We start from the raw sequence: 24,169 nt of genomic DNA, 5'->3' as shown, positions 1-24,169 counted from the left end.
AACTTAACATTTACTGGTGAAAACATTCTTTTTCTATGTGTCTGTCAGCTCCATTTTTAAAAAAGCTTCTCTTAAATTACTAGGGGAATAAATGGAATTTCTCTTCATGGGGAATAATAGGACCCATCTTTTTCATATAGTGTTTTGGATGCTTACAGGGATGACAGAGATGCAACTGTGTCAAAATCAAAATGGGACAACTGTTTCAAGGCAGAGTGCCATATCCAATGAGCCAGGCAGAAGTGAAGGAAAACTAAGTGGAAAATGCTGAGAGATTTCATAGAGGAGGGCACAAGATATACAGATGTAGACTTACATCTGCAGATGTAAGGACTACCAGGCAACAAGACTCTGGGTTTTATGAGACATGTCTCCATTTTATTCTACAGTCATTCAACTTGTGCCTGATTGCAAGTTGGTATTTTCAGTTATTGCCAGCAGAGAACAATGTGGGTATATGTTGTATCTTAGATAAATAAAATCTTTTTAGAATATAGTTTCATTTCCTTACTGCTACCTACTAGGAAATAGCAGTCCAAGGATGAAGCTCAACAGCTGTCCCTATGATCAGAAAGTGATTTTCATGAGGTTTGGAAGCGACACCAAGAGAAAACACTGATTCATGTTCAGCCTTGTAGCAGGCATACCAGGAGCCTAGATTGATAAGGAGCTAAGACTGGTAAATCATAATGTAAATAAAAGCACTATTTTTCATGCAGCTTATTTACAATGGCTTTAGTATGCTACATTTCCAGGGAAATATATGTTCTTGTCAGGAAACTTCAGGGGAAGTAAATGAGTTTGAATCACATGAATAGGTTTAAATGCCATGGCTGGAATTTAGTAAACTATTTTGCACTATCTCTTCTTCTTCATTAAAAGTGGAACATTTTTCTCTGTCTCTTGACATACTTAATAATAAGGCTGGATTACCCGGTGGGACATTGGATAGGAGCAGCTTCCTTTAGCTTTTCTGAAAAATTTTGCACTTTAGCATTAATTCCTTATCACAAGTCAGAATCTGACTCTGAATCAATAAGTAATGGAGTCTGGAGCCATGAATATTCTTTCTGGTTTCTATTTATCTGTGTATCTCATAGTTTATAACCCAACTATCATTGCAGGATCCGAGCAATTTCCACAAATAAATAAATATATTCAGTTCTTATGATGTTCCAAACTTCTTTTGATTTTGGGTCCAAATTCTGCTTTTAGGAAAAGCAAGAATATGGGATTAGTAAAATGTACTTCATTTATGACCCCAAAAGATGACTGTCAGGTTTTTCCTGAGGTACAATGCTTATATATCCCTAAATTCTACTGTCTCAAAGAAATAGCAGAGTTTGTAGGATGTTGTGGAAAACATGACTATAACTGCATTTCTGACTTTTCATGGCAATGTACACATGCAGCTAGATGGGATCTGTAGAAGTCCCCACATTCTTCTGACTGCAAGGAAGCAGGATAAACCCTTCCTTCCCCCATGGTGGACAGGATATTTAGGAAGAGACAAATTAGGAAAAAAAAAGTGCAATTTCTGGGGGAAAAGCTAGGAACAAGACATGGTCTTGAAATCTTAGGTAAACTAAGAATGTGAAGCTAGTAATGGCATAAGGCAACCAAGCATATGTGAAACATTCTTACTTCGTTATGAAGACTTATTGTACACATATCAGAAAATTCACAATTGCTAATTAACTTCATGTGGAAGGTGCCAAAATTTTATGAAGATCATTGACATAATAAAATCCATACTGAGGATGGGAGTATGGGTTTTGAGTCTCAAATGAAGACTCAAAGTGAAGACACAAGTGATAACAAAGTCTGACCACCTGTGCAATTACTTACTAAACAATCTTATCTACCATTTTCAGGAAAGAAGCATTGTAGATTCAGTGATATTAGGACTTTCCCTGAATTGATAATACCTGCATGGTCTGCTTAATTTTCCAGGCTACTTTATTTTCCTTAAATTTGTGGGCAGCACAGACAGGCTTTCCTATTGGGAGTTTATTGTCACTTAAAAAAGATGGAAGAGGATAAAGGCATGAGAACAAATCAAGAGTCAGGAAGTAGAAAGAAAAACTGAGCCAGAAGTTCAGGGGTACAATGACTTTCCATTTTGTGTATTTCTGGAAACATTTAATATCTTCAAGATCTCTGTTCATTTGTCACGTTGCATTTATCTTGGCCAAGATAGTGAAAACTTCTTTGGAAACTAAACAGATGGACATACACATGCGCACACACCCCATGGCCATGTAAGGAAACTGTCCTGATAAAAAAAGAGTATAAAGGGAAGTAGGAAAAGATATTTTTGAATTATTAATTTTCTCCGTACTCAATAGACTCGCCACTCTTTGAAGCTGCAGCTGCTTATATTTACTTCCCTACAAAAGCCAACATCCAACTGTGGATTATTAAGTACTTCATTGCATAGAAACTCAAGAAATGTGTATAAATTCATTATCCAAAGCTCAAAAAAGAGACAGCATTTTCGTGTATGTGATTCTCAGATGTGTATGATGAAAATCAATGACTTCTATTGCTTCTAGGGTGAAGCAGACACTAGAAAACAATCTCAGAAGGGTCATTCAGCAGGAGCAGGTATAAATTAAAACACGTTAGAATGGTCCTCCATTCTGTAATCAGAAGGGGGGTCACGTACAATGGGATTTACCATAGTTTACTTTTCTTTCTTCCCATTTTCATTAATCTCTCTCACAAAGAGCTGTGAAGTCCATACTGAACGTTCTTTAAAAAGCAAATAAAACTTGTACATTAAAAGACCAGGTGAATATTCTAGATTATTTTCTAAAAACAAGAAAAAGGGGGATGCAAATGGGAAAGATGATAGAAGAAAGTAAAAAGAAAAATGTTTTGTCATAAAGTAAGGACTTTTGATGTTTATAGGACTAGTAACAATGATGGTTGCCTTATACCTAAGATGGCTGTCCTAAAACAAAGTTACTTCCCCCAAAAAAGAGAATGTTTATATATTACATAATCACAGAATCATTAAGTTGGGAAAGACACCACTCTTTCTGAGAAGAAGTTTTTCCTGATATCCAACCAGAACCTCCCTTGAGACAACTTGAATGTTGCCTCCTGTCCTTTTGCTGTTAGCAAGGATAGGAGACTAACTCCCACCTTGCTCCAACCTCCTTTCGGGAAGTTATAGAGAGTCACCCCTGAGCCTCCTCTTCTCCAGACTTAACAATCCAGGTTCTCTCAACTGCCCCCCACAAGACTTCTGCTCCAGATCTTTTGCAGCTTCATTGCTCTTCTCTGGACACACTCTAAAGCCTCAATGTCTTTCTTGTAGCAAGGAGCCCCAAAATGAACATAGCACTTGAGGTGTGGCCTCACCAGCAAGTACAGAGGGATGATTGCCTAGTCCTGCTGAGTGCACTATTTCTAGCCAGGATTCCATTGGCCTTCTTGGCCACCTGGGCACACTGCTGGCTCATGCTCAGCCAGATGCCAACTGACATCCCCACATTCTTTTCTGCCACACAGCTTTCCAGCCTCTCTGCCCAAGCCTGTAGCAATGCATAGGGTTGTTGTGGCTGAAGTGCAGGACGCTGCACTTAATCTTGCTGAGCCTCCAGTCAATCTGTGGCACATATTGCTTCAAGGTAAACTAATATCTTAGATTCCACTTCAAATGAAAAACATACAGGTTATTTACATAGGGCAAAGAAATTTTTAAAATTACATAAATTGATGTATAAAAGTGAAAATTATATAGAAAAGTTTATGAATCTTGATATAATCTAGCATTTAATGAGTAGGAATTTGACACAGTAATGTGTATTTGTCAACTGTGAATTCTCTGACCCTTTCTTCTTGAGAATATGGTATCAGACATTGTTCCAGGGACAAGATATTGTACTAAATGGTCCATAATTTCCTCCAGCTAGATGATTTCTCTGTTTCCAGTGATGTGATCTGCCAATGGACAAAAAGTATGTGTCTCTAAATCTTGCATGAAGTTAGATCTAGCCACTTGCTAAAGTACAGTGCTACTGCAGCACAAAATGGTACGGTTTCATAAAATGCACAGTATTTAATAAGCAATGTGATACAGAAGGCAATAACTATTAATACAGCCACTCCACTGAATTGATTTTAGCATGATTAAACTTTTCTTTACCTTATTTCACAGTCCATTTAAAACATTCTATTTTTCTTTTAATGGCAAAGGAAAATCTGAGCTTTAATAAAGCACAGCAGCACAAAATCAAGGCAGCATATGGCACACATGAGCAGAAAGCATTATCAGGAAAAAATCAGCAGCACCAAAATCAGAAATCCAGACCTTTATGCCATATAATTGATTTAGGTTTAAGAATATCTGTATGCAATGATAAACTGTTAGCAATGGGCCATGTTGTGTTTTGCCTAGTTTTTGTGGAACGTGGTCATGCAAATAAATGCATCTCAGTGGGAAGTAGTTTGAAGAGAGTTTGTAAGATGTTTACTATGCCTTGGAAAGTAGCTGTATGTTCAATTTTAGACATTTTAAGCAAAGCTTAGATCACTTCAACATCGTACCTTCCTTGCTTTCCATGAAGAGTTCCTAGTTTCAGGGAAAGAACCTCACAAAATACAGGCCAAGTTTTACAGTATTGCTCAGGACAGGAAATTAGAACAAGGTAGGGTGCTGCTTATTTGCTGAAAACCTAACCCTAAGCCAGGACTGTATAGCTGTATTTCTCAGAGCAACAATACAGGCATTGTTTCTTGAAAAAAAAAAACACGTGGGATGGGGAAGGTACATTGAATAATCAACTGACTAATGGTGAAAAAGAACTAGATGTTCTTTCTAAAGTTGAATTTGGACAACCCTCCTCCATCAAGAAGTCCTCTTCTTCTCTCTCCTGTGAACTAATGAGGTACAGTAATTTCCAAGGAAGAGGGAGCTGTGGGTGTGAATTTCCTCAGAATGAGTTCTCTAACCCTTGGGCTTTTGTGTAACATAGGATTATTTCTGATAGAATTTTGATGAGAAATATAAGCTGCCACAGTGTGTTATGCAGCACCGATCTGGGGGAGAGACTCTGAGTATACCTTAAGCCTGAGTTGTAGAAAAGTGGAGGAATGTTTTCTATGTGGGTCCTGGCAAAGGCTAGGTACAAAATTGACTTGTCAAGACCAAGATAACTTCTGGAGACAAGTGAGCCAGAGACTGGCATTTGCTCCAGCTTGGTTTCAGAAACATCTTTAAGTTCCATTTCAACCCACACCATTCTATGATTCTGTACTGTCAAAAAATTTAAATATTAATGCATTAATACTCTCAGAGTACAGTGCATCTGAGGTGCATGTGTGCGTGATGTGGGCCTGCTTCTGCCTCTGAAGGAGCAGTGTTATCATAGGTATTGGGTACGATCTGTTAAGGAAAAGAAAATTGTTAAGTGTGGGACATGATAGCTTTGCTAAATGATAAATGGACTGAAAATGAGGAAAGAAACACATGACTGAAAGCATTTATAGTACTGCAACACATCAAGTCCTTGCCTGTCAGTTGAGCCTGTGCGACTGCCTGAGCACACATCCGTGGCTTGCTCCGGCCGTAAAATGAAATGTATTAACTTAAACCGCCGTGGTTTATGTGCCATTTTCTTTCCTAATGAGGGTAGGTTAGGAGTGTTCACAAGGTCATTCCTGATGCCTGAACGTCTTCACTGACAGATGGCAACTCGATGAGCTGTGGTAACGCCATCATTTCCACTCACGCACCTGTATCCTGAGGAGTCCTGAGCATTTAGAGCTCAATAAAATCCAGGCTCTCATCATGCCTAGAGAGAAACAGTTACAAAGGAAACCCACCCCACGGGACCATAGCGAGCAGGCTATGGAAGTTGCTTGAGTTTTCTATAGTCCCTTCTGCAATTTGTTACCACTGATGTTTTCAAACCTGTCTGTCTGACAGCCCCTGTTACAGCAGACAGGCTATCTGGGAGATGACAGCTTGATCTGTATCTCTTTCACACCTCTTTAGGGATAATTTTGATGTGAGGTAGGTTTTGATCAATTGCCTCCTATCTTATATACTCAGCTAAACATGCTATTTGATTTTTTATTATTATTATTGTGATGGGTAAATATGTCACTCATGTTGTTGAACACACTGGCAGCAGAAGATGTAAATATGTCATAGCTGGTGGTTACAAGCCTCAGTGATTATAGGGATTGAATTAAGGCTTATTTTTCTATTCCCTTTACAGACACTGGCAGCTAGTTCTGCCTCCTTTGAAATTCAACACAAAACTTTTGAGATCACATGAAATGAGCTGCTTTCCATAAATGTAAAATACACTGATATTTTTCACATTTCTGTACATGTGTCATGCTTGAAATAAATGGGGCCAAAGAGAGGAATACAAAAGCAAGTGCGAATGGATCTTCTGTAATATTTTTGAATCAAGAAAGAGAAAATGGGTTACAGAAACTTTACCGGAAGCCCTCCTCTGCCATCACTTAGGCTTCCCAAGTTGTCCTGCAAGAGTCAACAGCAGAGCATGTTTCCCTAGACTGGTGTTTAAGGAATCAAACATCTTTTTACGTCCCTGTCCTTTGTCCACAGGGCGACATGTCAGTGGCAATGCTACAATAGTGCCCTTATTTTGAAGGACATCAGATTTTATAGAACCATAGAATCATTAAGGTTGAAATTTTTTAAAATTTGTTTTAGTTTCAAGTTTTTTTAGTTCTTCCCCTTTTCATGTTTAGAAATGTTTTTAGTGCTAAAACAGTGGTTGCAAATCCACATACAAAGGATTGTCAAGAATCAATATTTACAGTCTGTTTAATGCTCCTTCTAACTGTCTTCTGATGTGAGAAATGGGAGAACAACTCTATTTTTTCAAGCTAATCACTGTCCTTTGTTCCGACCAGACAGTTTCCTTGCTGACAGGGCTATGTTTTGTGGCCATGTAAACTCCATATGCATGTGTTTTTTGACAAGCCGTCAGGACCAACCATCTGGAGTGATATCTTGGCATATTTTTTTTTTCACACTTAAAACACCAACCAGAGACAAACAATTTAATGATCATCTTGTAAAGTGATGTTTTAGAATCATATCAGCAGGGAAATGAATGTGCTAAGAATGCTGTTAAGCGTGTTTCCCAGGTGGTGGAATAATTGAAGGTGTTTATTGGGGATTTGTCATGACAACGTTAACTGACTTAAGATGGCATTGCTCTTGGGAAAAAAGGGTTTGAACTTAATTAGAATAGAATTTTTGGACCTGGCGTCATTAGATATTTTTCCAAAAATTAAAAAACTAGAATGGCCTTTTCCGTGGACATGAATTATTCCCAAGAAAGCTAAATGCAGATTTCTTCTAAGTGAGTACATATGTATCCACTGAGGGTTTCTGAATTCAGGGGTAATTCTCAGATGGAAGGCATTCCCCCTCCCCCTCAAGGATGTAATATCATTACCTTTTTTTTTTTTCTCTTGAATACCAATTACCACCTTGGGAATGTTCCCATCAGAGTAAGAGCATAGCCTTGGGTAGCTATGGGGATGGCCACTAGAAGTGATCAATAAGCAGTGGCAGCAATAAATGTCCATTGCCATCCGAGGGTGTCGTCTGAGACTTCCAAGAATTCATGTTTTGTCAATTAACACATTTTAATTAACAAGTGCTATTGAACTAACTAATTGGTTATTGTGCTATCAAGACCCGTGTCAGTGCATTCATGTCTTCAGAGAAGAACAAACACATTTTTTCAGGCAAGGGATTAAATATTTTCTGTGCTACATGGCTTCTAGTTCAAGGTCCTGAGTTCACTTTCTATCCATTACTATGTCATAAGTATTAGAGTAGAAAATAGTGTACTATAATTATCTCACACTATAATTTTGTTCAGGTATGGAAGTGAAGGTCTTTGCTACTTTTACAAAATAGATTTTACAGTATACATTAAAAAAGGCAAGCAATCATATTTTCCACAGCCTCTTGAAACTGTCTATTAAAATATGTCTGTTTAGGATCCCACATTGAAGACCTATTTAGCCTGAGAAAACATCACGGCAAAGCAGCTGAGACATGCTAAAACAAAGACACTATGGAAATTGTTTTCCTTTATGATTAACTCCTCTCCCAGAGGCTGAACTAACAGGTCTGATAGAATATGGGGTATTCAGTTGCTCGCAGAATTAATCCAGAAATAATTCAAATCCACATGTGCTGAAAATGAGACACAAGGCCACCTGCAACCCTGGAAGGCAGAAACTAGAGAAACCTTGGGTCTGGGTAGAAGCCCAAAATCCAGGATGTAGATTTGATGGGACACCCAAATTCCTTGCAGCATCTTCTGCATGTGTCACTGAATACACTGAATAGAGATATCCTATAGCCCCAGCTATACTGATATTGGAGCATGCATTTCAAGAGACATTGCAATCCTTCATGACCTTCAGTGGATGAGAATAATGTACTGTGCAGCCCTTTAGGAGTTTAGGCTGCAGATGACAGTAGCAATTAATTGAATATATTTCAGACAAATGTTTGCAACAAAGACGTCTCCTCTTTTACTATCCACAGCTCTGTGGGCTATTTTGTTTATGCACAGTGTATCTTATTTATGCAGCTTTCTTAATATTATTGCTTATTTTCTTATTCCTACTACTGTTTATTCTGCATGTTACATGATTTTATGTCATGTTTTACTAATAGACCTGAACTTTGAAAATGTTGAAACTAAAGATCCTTTCCTATTGTTTATATTTCCAATTTCTTATATTTGTTATCATTAATCATGGCTTCCTTTCTAGGTGGTTTCTTTTATTACCTTGTTATTGATGCAACCAAAGCACATTTTTTTTCCCTTTTGTGCATTTGCCTTTCTCCAGTTGAGTTATGCCTGTTTCATTAATAAATGACCATGCCTGCAAGGCATTGGGGCACTTAGATGAAAAATGCTGATGCCAAAGTCAGAGCTTTGAGACACTTGTGTCTATTTGAGGTTAATTTAGGCAGCCTCCACAGCCTGTGGGCTTGTATCTGCATCCAGATAGTAGGCAGTCACATTCTGCTTCTTGCATTGCAAATAGAAAGAAGAAAAAAGAGGAATATCTGAGTATAATAATAAAGCATGTGAAGGGTCAAAATGGTCCTAAGGTAAATCTTTTTTCTATATACACTGAAAGAATGATGTCTGTTTAACTTTGGGTGAAGATATATCACAAGGATTTAATGAATGAGCATAAAACAAAGTATTATATATAGAATGTGACACTGGAATTATTCTTGGTCTTTTCTGCTATTGAAAAGGAGTCACTCTAAAGCACAGAATTGAGGAATATTTAAAAATACACTTTATTTTGCCTCCCAAGTAAGTAAATAACATTAAGTAGGGAAACATATTGCCTTGATTTCCAGATCTCATACATTTATGAATCTTTGAAAAGTGCCTAGTTATTTATTACAGTTGTGAGAATTATAATGCTATTACACATAAAAAACAAACCCCCAAATTCAGCATCCCCCTTTGCAGTACTCTGACTGCTATTTTGTCCTCCTCATGTTCAACAGAAGTTCTAGAGAATTATAAGGTCACAATGATGGATCTTGCTGTACTTTGTTGGAGCTCACTGTACTTCGTTGGAGCTCAGCTCGAAGGATGCTTCTCATCAGCTTTGGTGACATGCTGGATCGTAAGAGAGAAGAAAAGGACTGTGGTAGCAGCAGACCAAATGGCAGTGAGGACAGCCTGAACTCAGCTCATGGAGATGATAGGAATAGTTTCTGCAAAAATTTGATTAAGTTTGCTGGGAGCTGACCATGAGAGACTGACACAATTTTTTCATCAGTAATCCTCTTGTAGTGCCTTAAATGTCTAAGTGTAAAAATGTAAAGGAAGACAACACACAGTTAAAAGCCAGGTACACTATACCAAGTTCTCCTTACATCCAGTGTCACAAATTAATGACCTGCATGTCATTTATCCTCCACTCCCAGATCACAGCTCCATTTGTCTTTATTGCATATGAGCACTGTTCCTCTTCTCTTGCTATAATTGCTGCCGAGTTTTGGGCCTGATCTGCCAAAACTGAAATAAATTTTCCTTTTGTCTTTGGTTTGTATCAGGATCTCTGGGACAGGAAAGGGAATTTAATCTTTGGATCCCAGAAGAGAAAATCCAAACTACAGATAAACCTGGACTCTTTCAACTGATGACTATTGTGGGAGCGTATATCAGGCTCCACACTGTCACGGGTCACATAAGACCTTTTCTCCTTCCTTTTTCCTCTTTCATCTAATTTGAGAAAAGCAGATATTTTTCTCTCTTGATGCAGAAGTGGCACACTTTTTGTCTTTCAGCAGCATACAAAGCAAAGCCATTAAAACAGCCAAAGACCATCAAAAGGCAGTGTGGCAGGGCAGTAAAAATGAGTCCACCTCTGTCCCGGAAATAGCCCAATTTTATTTCTGAGCTGCCACATTGCCATAACAAATGGGAACACCTTTGACCATATCTACAGACCTGTGGGAAGGGCATTCCTTATTTCTCCGCACAGTTCAGCACGAAAATTGAGCTCAGCCTCTGTGCAGTCACGCTCTTTTATTTATTTTTTTTCCTTTCTGCCCCCTTGTCCATTATTAATCAGGAGATTTATTATTGCATGGGCTGGATTTTTATTGCATTAGCTACTCAGGGTCAGCACTTGGCTGCTCACAGTCTGCAGTAAAGCACCTGCCCTCTCCACTAGAGGTAAAATCTGATCCTAACAGAAAACCCAGCCTAAAGATAAAGATATTTTCTTCATTTCTTATTCTTACTTTACTTATCCCAAACAATTCTATGAACACTGGAAAATGTAAAGCCAGCCTGGGGGCCAGTCAGTCACAATCTTGCTTTTGATGTGTACAAATTCTAATTCCATGATATTTTCTTCATATTTCTTCTGTTAAAGAGATGGATAGGCGTTAGGACACTGCTGGACTGCAATCCCATGTGCAAGGCACAGTGTAATATCATATTTTGCTGAGGTATACTTCTTAGGGCATGTATCTACAAGAATTGAAAGAACTGCATTCAATCTGAATAATGAAATCTGAATAATGAAATATAAAAATGTTATTTTAATAGTACAATTTAAAACTTTGAATGACCTTGTAGCTGACAATCTAGTCTGTGTTGGAGGGATCAAGGCTGTATCCTGCCACTGCACAAAGTAACACTGAGCCACCTTATGTCCTTTTCTTACCCTCTCTTGGACTGTTGCTGTCTCTCTTTGTGTGTACACTGGGATGCAATGGGATGCACATTAGGCTACACTGTAATAGAAATTGTGGATGGATAAAACAACAACAATAACTTTACTTTTTTTTTTTGTTGCTTATTTGCTTTACCTGAGTAACTCTTTAATGCTGATGACTGTAGAGAGGAGTTTAAAAATGCTGGAGCTCAAAATTCAAAGGGCAAATCAAGCAAAATCCTTCTCCCTTCCATTTTGAAACCAATGACTCATAGAAATTTGATTTACAGTTTTACTGCAACTACAGTCCAAGAAACTGAAGTGAAATTTCTATTCTAGCTAAGAGGAATTCTGGCTATAAAGGGAATACAAAGTCCTACATCTCTGTTCTCTTCTGCCTTGGAGAGCCATGAAGGTGGCTTTGTACTCCTGTTTGTCTTGTTTCTATAATGTCTTCTTTTCATCTACTGGGCATGGTAATGAAAGTCTACTTGGTGCTTCTTCAGAAACCAAAAAGCAGACCATCCCAGCTGACACCAGAAACACCAGTGTGCAGAAGAGGCAGCACTGACCCCTTGTGAGGGTGCACTGATCTACATGGGCTGAAGATTCATTCTGCCAGGCACCCCTAGTGTGCTGCTGGTTAATTCTTGCAGGACATCTGCATCTCATGCAAAGGAACAACATCTCCAGGCTCTCCCTTAGCATTTCAAAGAGCACAGGCATATGCTGCAATTAGATAGTGCTGCTGAGAAAAAACAGCATGTGAGTGAATCCCTGTTGTTAGCAGAGCAAGTGCTGGGGTTCCCACATGCAATTCACCAGAGCCCTTCTGCAAATGGCTACTGCTGCCCTTCCCTTGCTCCTATCCAGTGACTAGAGATCACATCCTGCTGTACTGTTCTTCTCAGTAGCCTGAGAAGACCAGGCACAATAAAAGTGTGAGCCAGATTGGCCCTGACGTGTATCATATGCTTTTCTGCACCCGTGAACTTCCTGCTTCTCTCACCAGCCTTGCTGTCGTTCATCGTGAAGAGCAGGTGCATTAGCATCTTTGTGTAAAGCGGAGGAGGCGATAAACAGTCAGATTTGCCAGGTATAACTGTTGTTCACTAAGAGGAGGGATCAGAGGATTGTCTCTGCACCTCTCTCCTTCTTGGCACCTGTCCTGAATGGGTCATACAATGGCTCTAAAGTACTTCTTGTAAATAATTTCCCTGCAGTTGGAAGATGCCCCGGAGCTCACAGTACTCACGCTTGTTAAAGCTGAGCAGAGAGCAAAATATCCCTTCACTGTTATAAGGCTTTGGACTGGCTTTCCTCACACTGTAGCCAGCTAACTCCACATTTCTGGATGAAGAAGATTCTTGCATGTCCCAGAAAGGTTCCTGATCTCTATTGCTGCTCCTCCAAGCTACAGAGACTTGTAGGATGAAGTAAATCTCCATACAGTTTTGGACATGCTAAGATCAGTCTAGAAAACCTATAGCTAATGATCCAGTTTCTCCAGGAACAAACCTGGGATCTGCTTTGTTAAATTATATCCCTTCGTTTCTTTAATTTATCCATCATCAGAGCTTTATATTTCTTTAATTTATCTATGTACAGATGAGTTAAGGCACTGAGATCCTTAACGTGCGTATGGAAGCCACGGGAAGTTGTTAGGTGTCTATGCTGAGTCAGATGCCCAAATATTTGAAGGGCATCTAAGGTGTATGCTTGTTCTGGTTAAAATGTGCATCTGCAGAGTCACACAGCATCTGGTGCAATTTAACTGCGATCACAAGCTGCCTTGTGAGAGAAGGTATGGGTTGCATTCCTGTTATTGTGCGCCAATAATACTATATAACTAATAAATATATTTCTTCTCACTGGGCTATTACGTAGCTATTTTCCTCTGAGTTTGATTCTTACTCAGGACACAAAATTTAAGAGCAAAGTGTTATCATTGCTAAACATTAGTGAAAAGATTACCTTTCTATAAAGTAACCTCAGCTCTGCCCTGAGTAAAGAACCTCAGCGTGGTACAGCATATCACTCTCCAGTTCTGCCATCCAGGAAAGTCCAGCCAACACCACTGTGAGATGTTCTCTTTGCCCTGATGTCCTTACATCTCATCATTTTTAGTTTGAGTCATTTGAATGCAGCTCAGATTAATCTCTCATTAATTTCATTTAATGCAAGTTAAATCTGAATCCTTCTTGCCACTGCCATTTTGAGAGTAAAAGCACTTCTTGTGAGAACATAAATTGGATCCCCACAGTTACAGGAAAGACACGAGAGCCCGCTGTGACAGTACAGCCCTGCTCTGGTGAGTCAGATACCCATTTTGCTGTCATCAGATAGGAAGTAGCTCAGTGTCAAATCACTGCTGTCTACTGAGATCATGGTTCAAACTTTTTATGAGTCTTAGAGAAAGTAACACTTCATTACAACCTGTTTTCATTACAACATAGCAGGATGAGACATAATCACCCACAGGAGTTTTGCCACTTTCCTACTTCAGGACAGCAACGTTTACAGCTCTTTCAGTATTCAATACAACAGGAGTGTTTCTGCTTCATCTTGTAATGACAAATCCAGCCCTTTTATTCCTCGGCCCTACGACAGCACTGAGAAAAAGACACAGCTTTTGTCATGTATGGTACATGAGCTGGGACTGACCTGTTAATCGGGGTCTGCGCATTTGTTATCTCTGCTCTGATTCTGGGGGAAGTGCTAGTTAAATTCAAAGAAGTATATTAATCAGGGTAGACTAGAAAATTCATCATAATTTTGGTAAACTTCCCCATTTTGAAAACCATTATTTTCTCTAAATTAGATATTCAGGATGAAAGAAGACAGTACTCCCAGGGAGACATCCCTGGAGCTTCCTGTCTTCAGCCATAGGGAGCATAGGCTGAGTTGGTAGCATTGGCACATACAACTTGATCATGCACAAGAATTTAGTAGGAGGCTGAAATATTGTTAGAGTTGGGAGTAAACTGCCATGGTTGGGCTACTTGATGAGAGTGATGCTAGTAGGGTGTCTGATGAGCTGTGGTTGTGCTACAAATAGCACCTCAGGTCCTGAACAGAAGTCTCTGGGTTGGGCTAACATGGGCTGTCTGTGGGCACAATGAGAAAACAAGGCTGGCAAAACAAGGCTGTTTTCATCTGAAAGTGTACAGTGAATATGCACCAATTCTTAGAAAAAAAAAAAAAAAAAATAGGGCTCCGCAGAGGTAGAAAGTTCATCAGCATCTGCTCCTTTTTGATGTGCGAGGGAGACTGGGAGAAATGTTTGTCATTAAGACAGTGTGGGGCTCCTGGGATCCCCCCAGTGATTTCAGCAGACTCCTGGTGTTGCTATGTGGCCTGTGATAATGTCCTCTTCCCCTATATCACCTCTGCACTTCTACTCTAAACAGGAGGAAGGCAAAAGAGTGAGATTTGACATGAAGAAATATTCTCTGGAAGGGGGACCCCAGAGACATCTCCATGCAAAAAGATACAAGCCTCTGACTGCACGAGAACAAGGAAGATAATGAGGAGTAAGACGAGGATCAAAGGCAAAGACAGACCAGACTGTGCTTTTTTGGCACCCCAGCACCTAGATGAGCACTGAGGGAGGTGAGTTTCATCTTTCCTTATGCTCGTGGCCTCTTGTTATGCTCCTGATGCAGGTCATGGGGTATCTCAGTGATCAAGAGATAAGGTTTCTAGGCACAACTACAACATAAACAATAATAACAGGCTAGGATTTCAGAGTGAATGGACTAGAAATTATTACTGCCTCATGCTAAGTAAAAGCACCCATAGTGTTGGGCAGGATTTGTTTGGGTGGGTAAACTACCTGTGGTTTTTCAGCAATGACTGCCTTGTTCCAGCTGTGTGCCTCCAGCTAAAAGCACTAAATTATTTACTAAAAAAGCGAATTAACGCCAAGCAGCACCAGCACCCGAATGCTCACTGAGTCATACATAAAACATGCTTTCTTTTGTGAGGGCATGGCATGCTGGCAGAAAGCAAGGTGAGGAGGAAAGGCTCCTGGGAGATGAGTGAGTGGCAGGGGTATCTTCAAGGGAGCTGAAAAGCAAGATAACAAAGGGAGTGATTCAAAGTTAAGTTTCTCAGGTGTCCAGGTGAGTTAACATGATTAGAGAGAAAATGAAAGTAGAAAGGGAAGCAGCATCACTTTCAAGGCTTGGCAGTAAGTATTGGATGTGAGAATGGAGAAAACACTTTTTTGTTATTGCTTCCTCCCAGGTATGTTTTCCATGCATATGAAGTGTGGTGAGAAAAGCCTTTGGTTTCTGAAAAAGAAATCAGTAGGAGCACAAAGTAGTTCTGGTCATTTGCAGGGGAGAATGAAATGTGCTTTCAGCTCTGCAGCCCCTTGCCACACTTGCCTCTCCATGAAGACTGATGTCTTCAAGAGTGCTGAGCTCTAAGCCTTTCCTCTAAAAGCTGTTAAGGCCCCAGAGCAAGCAATCCTTAACTGTGCTAGTCCTTGAAGCTCTTGTACAACTCTGAGTGAATTTTTCCTTAGGCTTTATAATGTGAAGCCTCTTCAGCTTGATGAGGAGGCTAAGGAGTTGCTTGGATTTCTTAAAAATTCTGTGTTCTGATAGAAATCACTGCAAGTTTGGCCAAGTTTGTGTGAGTAAGAAATGAAGTATCGCTACATCTGGAAAAGGTTTTTCATGATTTACAGGTTTTTATGAACAACTGTTTTAATGAAAATTCTTTGTAGACAAGTGTGTATTGATGCTAAGCAGATTTCTGGGCTAACTATGTAAACCAGTCTGAAGGAGAGTCAAGCAGGCTGCAGTTCAGCACAAAGAGTCTGATTTATCATGGCAGGAGGCAACCTATTTACCTGTGCTGTTAAATGACTGCCTTGCAGCTAGTGCAAGTTTGTCCCAGGTTTTATATTCCTTTCCCTTTTCTCAATGAGGATTGCCTACAGGGGGTAAAAATGCTCAGCAGAGTGTAGATGTTTCAGGAGAATTTGCTCTTGCAGTCTGGAGCCCTTTCTCCATCACAGACCTCAGGGTAATATCCATGTTGTCCATGTGATGTTGGCTGAAGTGTATGCATGTAGTGTAAGAGTGTGTCATACCAATCTGAAAAGCTCTCTACTTGTCTGGAGGGTAATATCCCACAGATGTTTTGAGCTGGAGGAAGACTTCACAAAGAAGGAAAAGAATAGAAAATCTCTAGATGAAAAGGGAACAGAGAGGAGAGTTGCTAAACTCTGAATGTCTGCAGACATTCAGAGGCAGTTTCTCTGTAAGCCAGTTCTGAAATATTGCAGTCAGTGCAAATCAGTCAGATTTTGGGCCCTGTTCATCTTTGTCTCCAAATCCGGATATTGCAGGAATAATTGAGCATTAAGTAGTTAATTAAATCCGTCTGTATTCTCACAAACACTATTCGAAGGATAATGCTCTATATAGCCCCATTTTGCAGTTAGGTTTTGTGTGGGCAATTAATTTCTCTTTTCCTGCCCTCAGTGTAATTTACAATAAGATTCTTCTAGTTTGTAATGAGTTTGCTGATTGTTAGTGCCTGTGCCTTTTAAATAAATTAATGGTGATAACAAATGCCTGTGCATCCTTCGTGAGGGGATATGGAAATTAGAATTCATTTCTGTTGATAATCTTGAACAAGGTTCCCCTGGGCAGTTCAGTACAGTTGAGTGCTCACTGATTTAAAAGAAGCAGATTTCTGCTCTCTTTCCTCATGGTTTGTTGTATCCAAAATTTCTTGAACAGAAGAGGCTGTACTTGATTGAATTGGGGTAAAGTGGTGGAAGACTGTGTAGAGGAAATGGTCCTGGGGGTATTGACTGATGCTTGAATGAGCATGAGCCAGCACTGTGCCACGGTGGCCAAACAGGCCAATGGCATCCTGGCTTGCATCGGGAATGGTGTTGCCAACAGGAACAGGGAAGTGATTGTCCCCCTGTACTCAGCTCTGGTGAGGCTGCGCCTCAAGCATTGTGTTCAGTTTTGGGCCCCTCACTGAAAGACATTGAGGCCCTGAAGCGGGTTCCAAGAAGGGCAACAAAGCCCAGATGAGGGGTCTGGAACACAGATCTTATGAGGAGCAGCTGAAGGAGCTGGGATTGTTCAGTCTGGAGAAGAGGAGGCTCAGGGAAGACCTTATTGCTCTCTATAACTACCTGAAGGGAGCTGGGGGTTGGGCTCTTATCTCATGTGACTGGTGATAGGACTAGAGGGAATGGCTTCAAGCTGCGCCAGGGGAGATTTAGGCTGGATATTAGAAAATACTACTTCTCTGAAAGAGTGGTCAGGCAGTGGAATGGGCTGCCCAGTTCGGTGATGGAGTCACCAACCCTGGAGGGATCAAGGAATGTCTAGATGTTGTGTTGAGGGACATGGTTTAGTGAGAACTATTGATAGATGGTTGGACTGGATGATCTTATAGGTTTTTTCCAATCCCTGGTGTTTCTGTGAATAGTGTTAAAAAGTGACCTGAGAGAAATGTACAGTACCATGATTTGTGACTACCAGATATTTTCCTTCTTTCTCAAACTTTGTATGTCCGAAGTCACTGAAAGTAAACCAGAATTTAATCATTTCTGTATATCCCTTCAGTGCTTCACTAGCACTCTTCCTACTACACCGCAGCAAAAACAAACAAAAAAAATTTCAGGTATATATGATATCACAGTTTAAAAAATGTCATCAAAGTTACACTGATTGCGTTGCTCTGTATTTTCTTTTTCTGTTGATGTGACATGGGCACTGAAATGTCTTTTTGCTTTGGAGACAAAAGTGTATTCAGGAAAGCTCTTACAAGACATTAAGGAAGACAGTGAGGGGCTCCTGGGGCGGTGTTATTCTCTTTCTCCTGGTATGAACATACTTGCCTCTTTGCTTTGCTTTAATCTTAATGGGTGGTCTTCTGCTGTGTACTTTTATGAGCCAGCAGAATTATAGTTTGGTTTACAGGCCATTATTCCTGGCTCCTTCCATTTTTAAGGCAATATATATGCTTTGTAAATGCAGCTGCTGATCAACTGCTCAGGTTAAAAAAACTGAGTTGGTTCTTTGCTAATAGGAAAAAGATTCTTGAACTAAGAAACCAATCTGATGGTTTGTTCTGCTTATCCTTATCATAGGAAATTAGTCATGGGATACAGAGAAATGATGGAAAGACAGGGAACATAATCTTCCCCCTCCCCCCCCCTCCACGCCCTTAACATCTGGGGGAAGGAAGAGCTGATCACAGCTGTGACTCTGAGAGGATCCACGTGGATGAATGTCAGTTCTTCAGCCTTGATGGAAGATTAAAATGTTCTTTTTTTCTTCCTTCGCTAAATTTCATGGAGTTTCTCCATCATTTAAAAAACAACTAAAAAAATGAAGAAAAAAACCCAACAAAATAAAACAAACCTGATAGGGGCTGTCCCAGAGAGTTATCTCTATTTGGCTCATCCTAGGCAGATACTGGGAGCAGTACCAAAATACTGAAGGGCCATGGAGCTCAGTCAACTCACACATGGGATATTCTGCTATGGGAACCCAGCTTGCTACTTGGCAGCAGCTCTGCTTTCCTTGGGGACTTCTTATGGCTGTAGCCCTGTGAAGTCCAGGAGGACTGCCTGGATTTATCTTCAGAAATGACTGACCGTCACCTCTTTGTGGCTGTGAATCCTCTCAGGTGGACAGAAATAATATCTGCTTCAGCAGCTATGTCTGAGAAAGCACAAAGTGCTCTGTGTGTTTCAGAAGTCTCACTCATTCTCTAGGACTCAGAAATCAGAGGCAGATAAGGGAGCAAGAAGTTTGCCCTGTTTTCTGATGTTGTCAGCGGTATAAAATAAATGCTTGCCTTCTTTGATTTCTTTTTTCTACTAGCTCCTGATACTGTGGTCTTCTTGCTTACAAGTATATATTATTTCTCGCTCTAGAGGGAATAACATATAGACTGAAAACGAAGTGGCGGTATGATTTTCATTTTATATTTTAAACAAACCACATTGGGAGTTATTTCCTCCTATTAAAAATGTTTTCAGCACTTTTAGAATCAAGTTTCTGTAGGAATTCCTACAGTTATGGAATTCCTGCCCAGTTATGGAGGTTTTTTGTTTGTTTGTTTAGGGTAAATACAATTCCTGGAAAGCCTTTGAAATCTGGATTGGGTTATTGTGCGAATAAAAGACACATCAGGGAGAAGATGTAAAGTGAAAGATATGATAATGAAATGTGGTGCAAGGTTTAGAAAAGTTTTGCCTACTTTTGCCTTCACATCTCTAACTGCCAAGAGTGAGATTCAGCAGTAGAAGAATAGGATCCAAATGAATACTTTATCCCTATGTGACTGGTGCAGAATGGTTGATATTTTTGTGAGTCCTTTGAGAATGTTTGCTGTCCGGTCTTATTGGTTTGTGCCTCCACAATATATTTCATAAGTACTTTGTTCAGGCAACCAGGCCTCTTAAAATGCATGGAGTACATCCTTATTCTGAAAAGTAATTAATACCTTTATTTACTAGAGCAACCTTTGCTTGCTTGACGTGAATCCTTCTAGTTTTATGATCCATAGATTGTCATGGTATGCATGCTTTCAACACTGGCACTTCTAAAGGTTAACGTTACAAGTTTTAGCTCCTTAGTTCAGGCATTTTGTGAACCAAACTCAGTGGAGATGATGGCTATGTCGAGTGTTAACTATTCTCTAAACCTTTCTTCAAATGTGTTATATACTGCTGTCAAAACCTCTATTGAATCTTCCCCAAGGTTGCTGGTCAGCATGGAAATCCATCCAGACCTTATCTGAAGAAGTCTTTAACGTTACTCTTGACGCACCTCTTTGACAGTGATTCCACTGCAGGTTCATTATTCAATTACCTTAGCAAACTTGAAGCTGAGCCTTTCAAAACTTTCACTTTTTTTCATTTTGAAGATAGGTCTGGCAATCTGATAACATGACATTTACCTGGTACAAGGAGATAAAGAAAATCCCTGTCTTCAGTTTCTTCTCTAATAAGTATATTATTAAAATGACTGAAACTTGTTCTTGTGAACCAGGCATGTCTCTTTCTGTGAATCCAGCACTCTGTTCCTTGTTTGTCTTTGCTCTGATTTAAGCAGTGATTCATAAGTCACAAGAAAAACCTCTTTTTTTTTTTTTTTTCTTGTGGAGTTTGTGATGAATTTTCTTATACAAACTGATCTCTCTGAGGTGAGGACTTTGTTTCTCACTATCTCCCATAGTGGTGACATGACCCCAAATGCTGACAAAGAGCTCTGAAGGGATGTTACAACAGTTAGTTCTACTGCTGTTTTTGTGTTTTGTTTCTTCCCTTATTAGGAGCAGCAGAAGAAAGAATATATCTTCCGTAAACAGAAATAAGCCAGAAAAGGATGCTTTAGGACACTTCAGCTATTAAAAAAAAAATTTCTCAGTATTTTGAATTGTTGTAAAAAAAAACCTGATGTCACAAGCTCTTTTTCTTCTTACTGATAATAACTGAATTGATTCCAAGTAGTTTATGACGACACAGATTTAAAACAAACAAACAAAAAAACTCCATGCTTTTCAATCATGATCCTTTACCTTTTCCAGATGGGAGATTAGAAAAGCTTTGCTGCAGAGGCTTACAAATACCCTTTTTGGTTTTCCTTCCAACTCAAATAACAATCAAGTTCCAGTTTCAGAAGAAATGCTCTAGCCTCTGTCTTACACTGATTGTTAGGCACTGATTGCTACTGTAGTTGCTCTTCCTGGGGCTTAGAGGAAACTGGTGAGAATATGGATTGCAAAGTACACTGGGGCTCAAGTTCCTGACAAGAAAAAATGACACTTTTACTGTTATTATTAGCTGTATTATCAAAAGAAAATGTCAAAGATCTGAGCTAACAGGATTCTTCTTTGACAGTCACTAGATACACAGCTGATGTAAGAAAATCCCTTTCTCAGTCAATTTGCAGTAAAAATAGCTAAGAAGAACAGAATAGAACATCTTCAGCCTGTTTTTAAGTTTGCCAAACAGAGACAGAATGAAGACAGTGATTTCCCACCTCACAGGAAATTACAGCTTTGGGTGTTCATCATGCATCATACAGTTCAGTTGTCTCAACCATAAAAGCTTCACATTATCACCTGCAAGTGGCCAAGGTGAGTGTAATTCTAAACAGCACAGTGCTTGGCATCTCCATGTAATGGCTGCATGGTGCACCAGTGCAGCTTAGCAAGAAAGGGCACTCTTACCATGGCTGAGAAAAATCAAGGTGTCAGGAGACCAGCATAATCTTACAGTGTGTGTATATATATATGTATATGTGTGTGTGTGTGTGTGTGTATATATATATATTTTCCCCCATGTAGAATTTCTGTCTAACAAGTTCAGGCCAGCCTGCTTGTTGCAACCAGTCCATTTTCTGCAAAGGCACTAGAAAGTCAGTATCTCTTGGAGGCAATGAACTGGCACAGAGAATGCTTTCATAGCGATGCTGTGCAGCTTGGCTATGAACAAGATGAACTGGGTTGACTCATATTTGTGATGGTGTGAGAATGTCCTTAAGCACTGACACACAGTGAGAGTGCAGCTGTTCTCTCACCGTATTCCTTTCCATCTATGAAAGCAGGGAAGATCGAGCCCTCAGGAATGATTATGTCTGGTAGCAGGCTCCCACCATCAGAGCAGTTTGCCTAACCCTTATGTCTTCACCTTTCTGTCCTAAGAAGCTACCTGAAATGGACTAAAGCATGAAGAAAGTGTCCCTGTGTGTTGTGCAGTGTTTGGAGGTTGAAGGATAAATATCTGGTCTTTGCAAAATAGTCTTGAAATCTGCTATTTTCGTTTCAAAATATTTTGCATGAGCTCTGCAGCTCAGAGCATCCTATTGGGTACTACTTCCAACTCTGTAGTATTATTGCAAGAGAATGCATGGCATATGCTTTAGGAGCAATTTGATACATGTTTCAAAAGCCCCTAAACTGTGAGGCCGACTTACTGTACAACATTTTTTGATGCGAGCTAACAGGCAAAGGCAGAAGAATTAATTAGGGACATTATTTTCCTATATTAGTGATTGGGTTCTGTTGCTTTTCTTCACCTATACTAACTACAATTTGTGCAACTTCCTTTACCTCTGCTTTAAAAGCTATTTAAACCCTAAGCATCTTGGGAACCTGCTGCAGAATATAGATATACTTTGTTGAATTGTTATCCTGTCTCCCAGTAAGAGAGCTTTGTGCTGTTAATTACAGCCTGAAGCCATTGAACGCTACTGCTGTGTTAAAGTAAGTGGAAGAAATGCTCTATGTCTCTGAACATAGGCCACTGAATGTGATGAGCTCTTTATAATCATGGTAATTTTTTTTTTTTTTTGTGGTAATTTCACAATTCTTAAGAAACATTTTGTCATACTAAACGATGTGGTTGAAGGTCTTGCTTAATTATTGATGTGTTGAGAGCACTAGTATGGATCTAACCTACTATCAGATGGTGACTTTTCTCCTGCACGGTGAGCACTGAATCTTCAGGAATGGTATGCTGATGAATTGATGCAGGGTTCATTGCCAGCTCTGTCTTGCATATTTTATGAAGCAAGCAAATGATGGGAAAGCAGATTTTCCTCCTGGAAATTCTACATTTTAAGAAAGACTGAGAAAAAAGGCTCTCTTACCCAGGGGGGAAAGTTTTCATGTAAAATCAGTTATTTTTCTCTACTGTGTGTGATCTTTGCCATTATGAAATGAATACATCTTTCACAAATAGTGTGACTGATTATTTTCCTAATTTTGTGAAAGTTGTGATGACTGACAAACTTTATTTCTACTCTCCTTCAAGTGAATATACATGAAAATCTATAGAGACTTTTTTAGAGCCTGGTACAACATACCTGCTTGCTGCAACAAGTCGTCCTGAAGATGATAAGGCACCAATATAAACAAAGCTGAGAGAGATAAATGAATGGCTGTGCAAAGTGATCAGCAGCCACATTCCTGCAGAAAAAGAATTTCAGATCTCTGGAAGTCTTTTCATGGACCAGTATGGGTGTGGTCTTTTTAAGGTTGTGAAGAAGACTGGCAGAAAAGCACCACAGTCATAAACCTAGATAGAACACTTTCCAGTCAGTATTTATAAAATTGCAAGCAGACACGAGAAGACTCTGTGTAGTCTTCCAGCTAGAGCCATGTAGCTAGCTATATTACAGTGGGCAGATATATTCCATCACATTCACTGCAATTTTAACATGGTTGGATTTTTTTTTTTTCTTTTAAATCTAGCTTCTTACACAAGGAATGCAAACAATACTTGATCTGTAGTATCCAGTACAGCTGTATCTCATATGAGGTCAGAAATCTGAACTTGTTCTAACAAATGTGTGGATTAGAATCACAGAAAATTATACTAATCTGCAAGATAAGTGCCTCTGAATACTAAATTGAAGCGCATCATTGGAATAATACTATCATAACAAAACCCAGTAAAATGTGCACTTTTTAAAAAATAGTATCATTCTCCAATTTAGATCCAAGAACTTCTTCTCATTATCTAGCCCTTCTTCTTAGTACCCCCTGTGAAGAGATGAGCTGGGAATGTGAAAATACAAAAAGTCTGAGGTCACAGTGAGCATATGCCTGTGGTTGTTTAAAGCTGTTCACAAATTGGTTAATAAGCTTTGTGTTATGGTTTTATTTTATTTTAACCTGTTCCATATATCAAGTTTTGTAATGTACCATTCGAGTCCAATTTACACTCTGAATGACTACAGATTTTCATTTTGTTTTAAACTGTGCTATGATTGCTATATATTCAGCACCCTGTCTTATTGGATTTATTGATAAATGCTGCTATATTTTTTATCTATGATTTAACATAATTCCCTCTGGTTGCTGTTCCTTTCCAGAGACAATAATGCATCTCTTCACACTTACATTGTGCCAAACGTGATTTAGAACTCAAGAAAGAAACACTTGGAGG

This window comes from Tetrao urogallus (genome assembly GCF_951394365.1).
Source record: "Tetrao urogallus genome assembly, chromosome: 8".
NCBI classification, from domain to species: Eukaryota; Metazoa; Chordata; class Aves; order Galliformes; family Phasianidae; genus Tetrao; species Tetrao urogallus.
Note: the sequence above shows the minus strand (reverse complement) of the source record.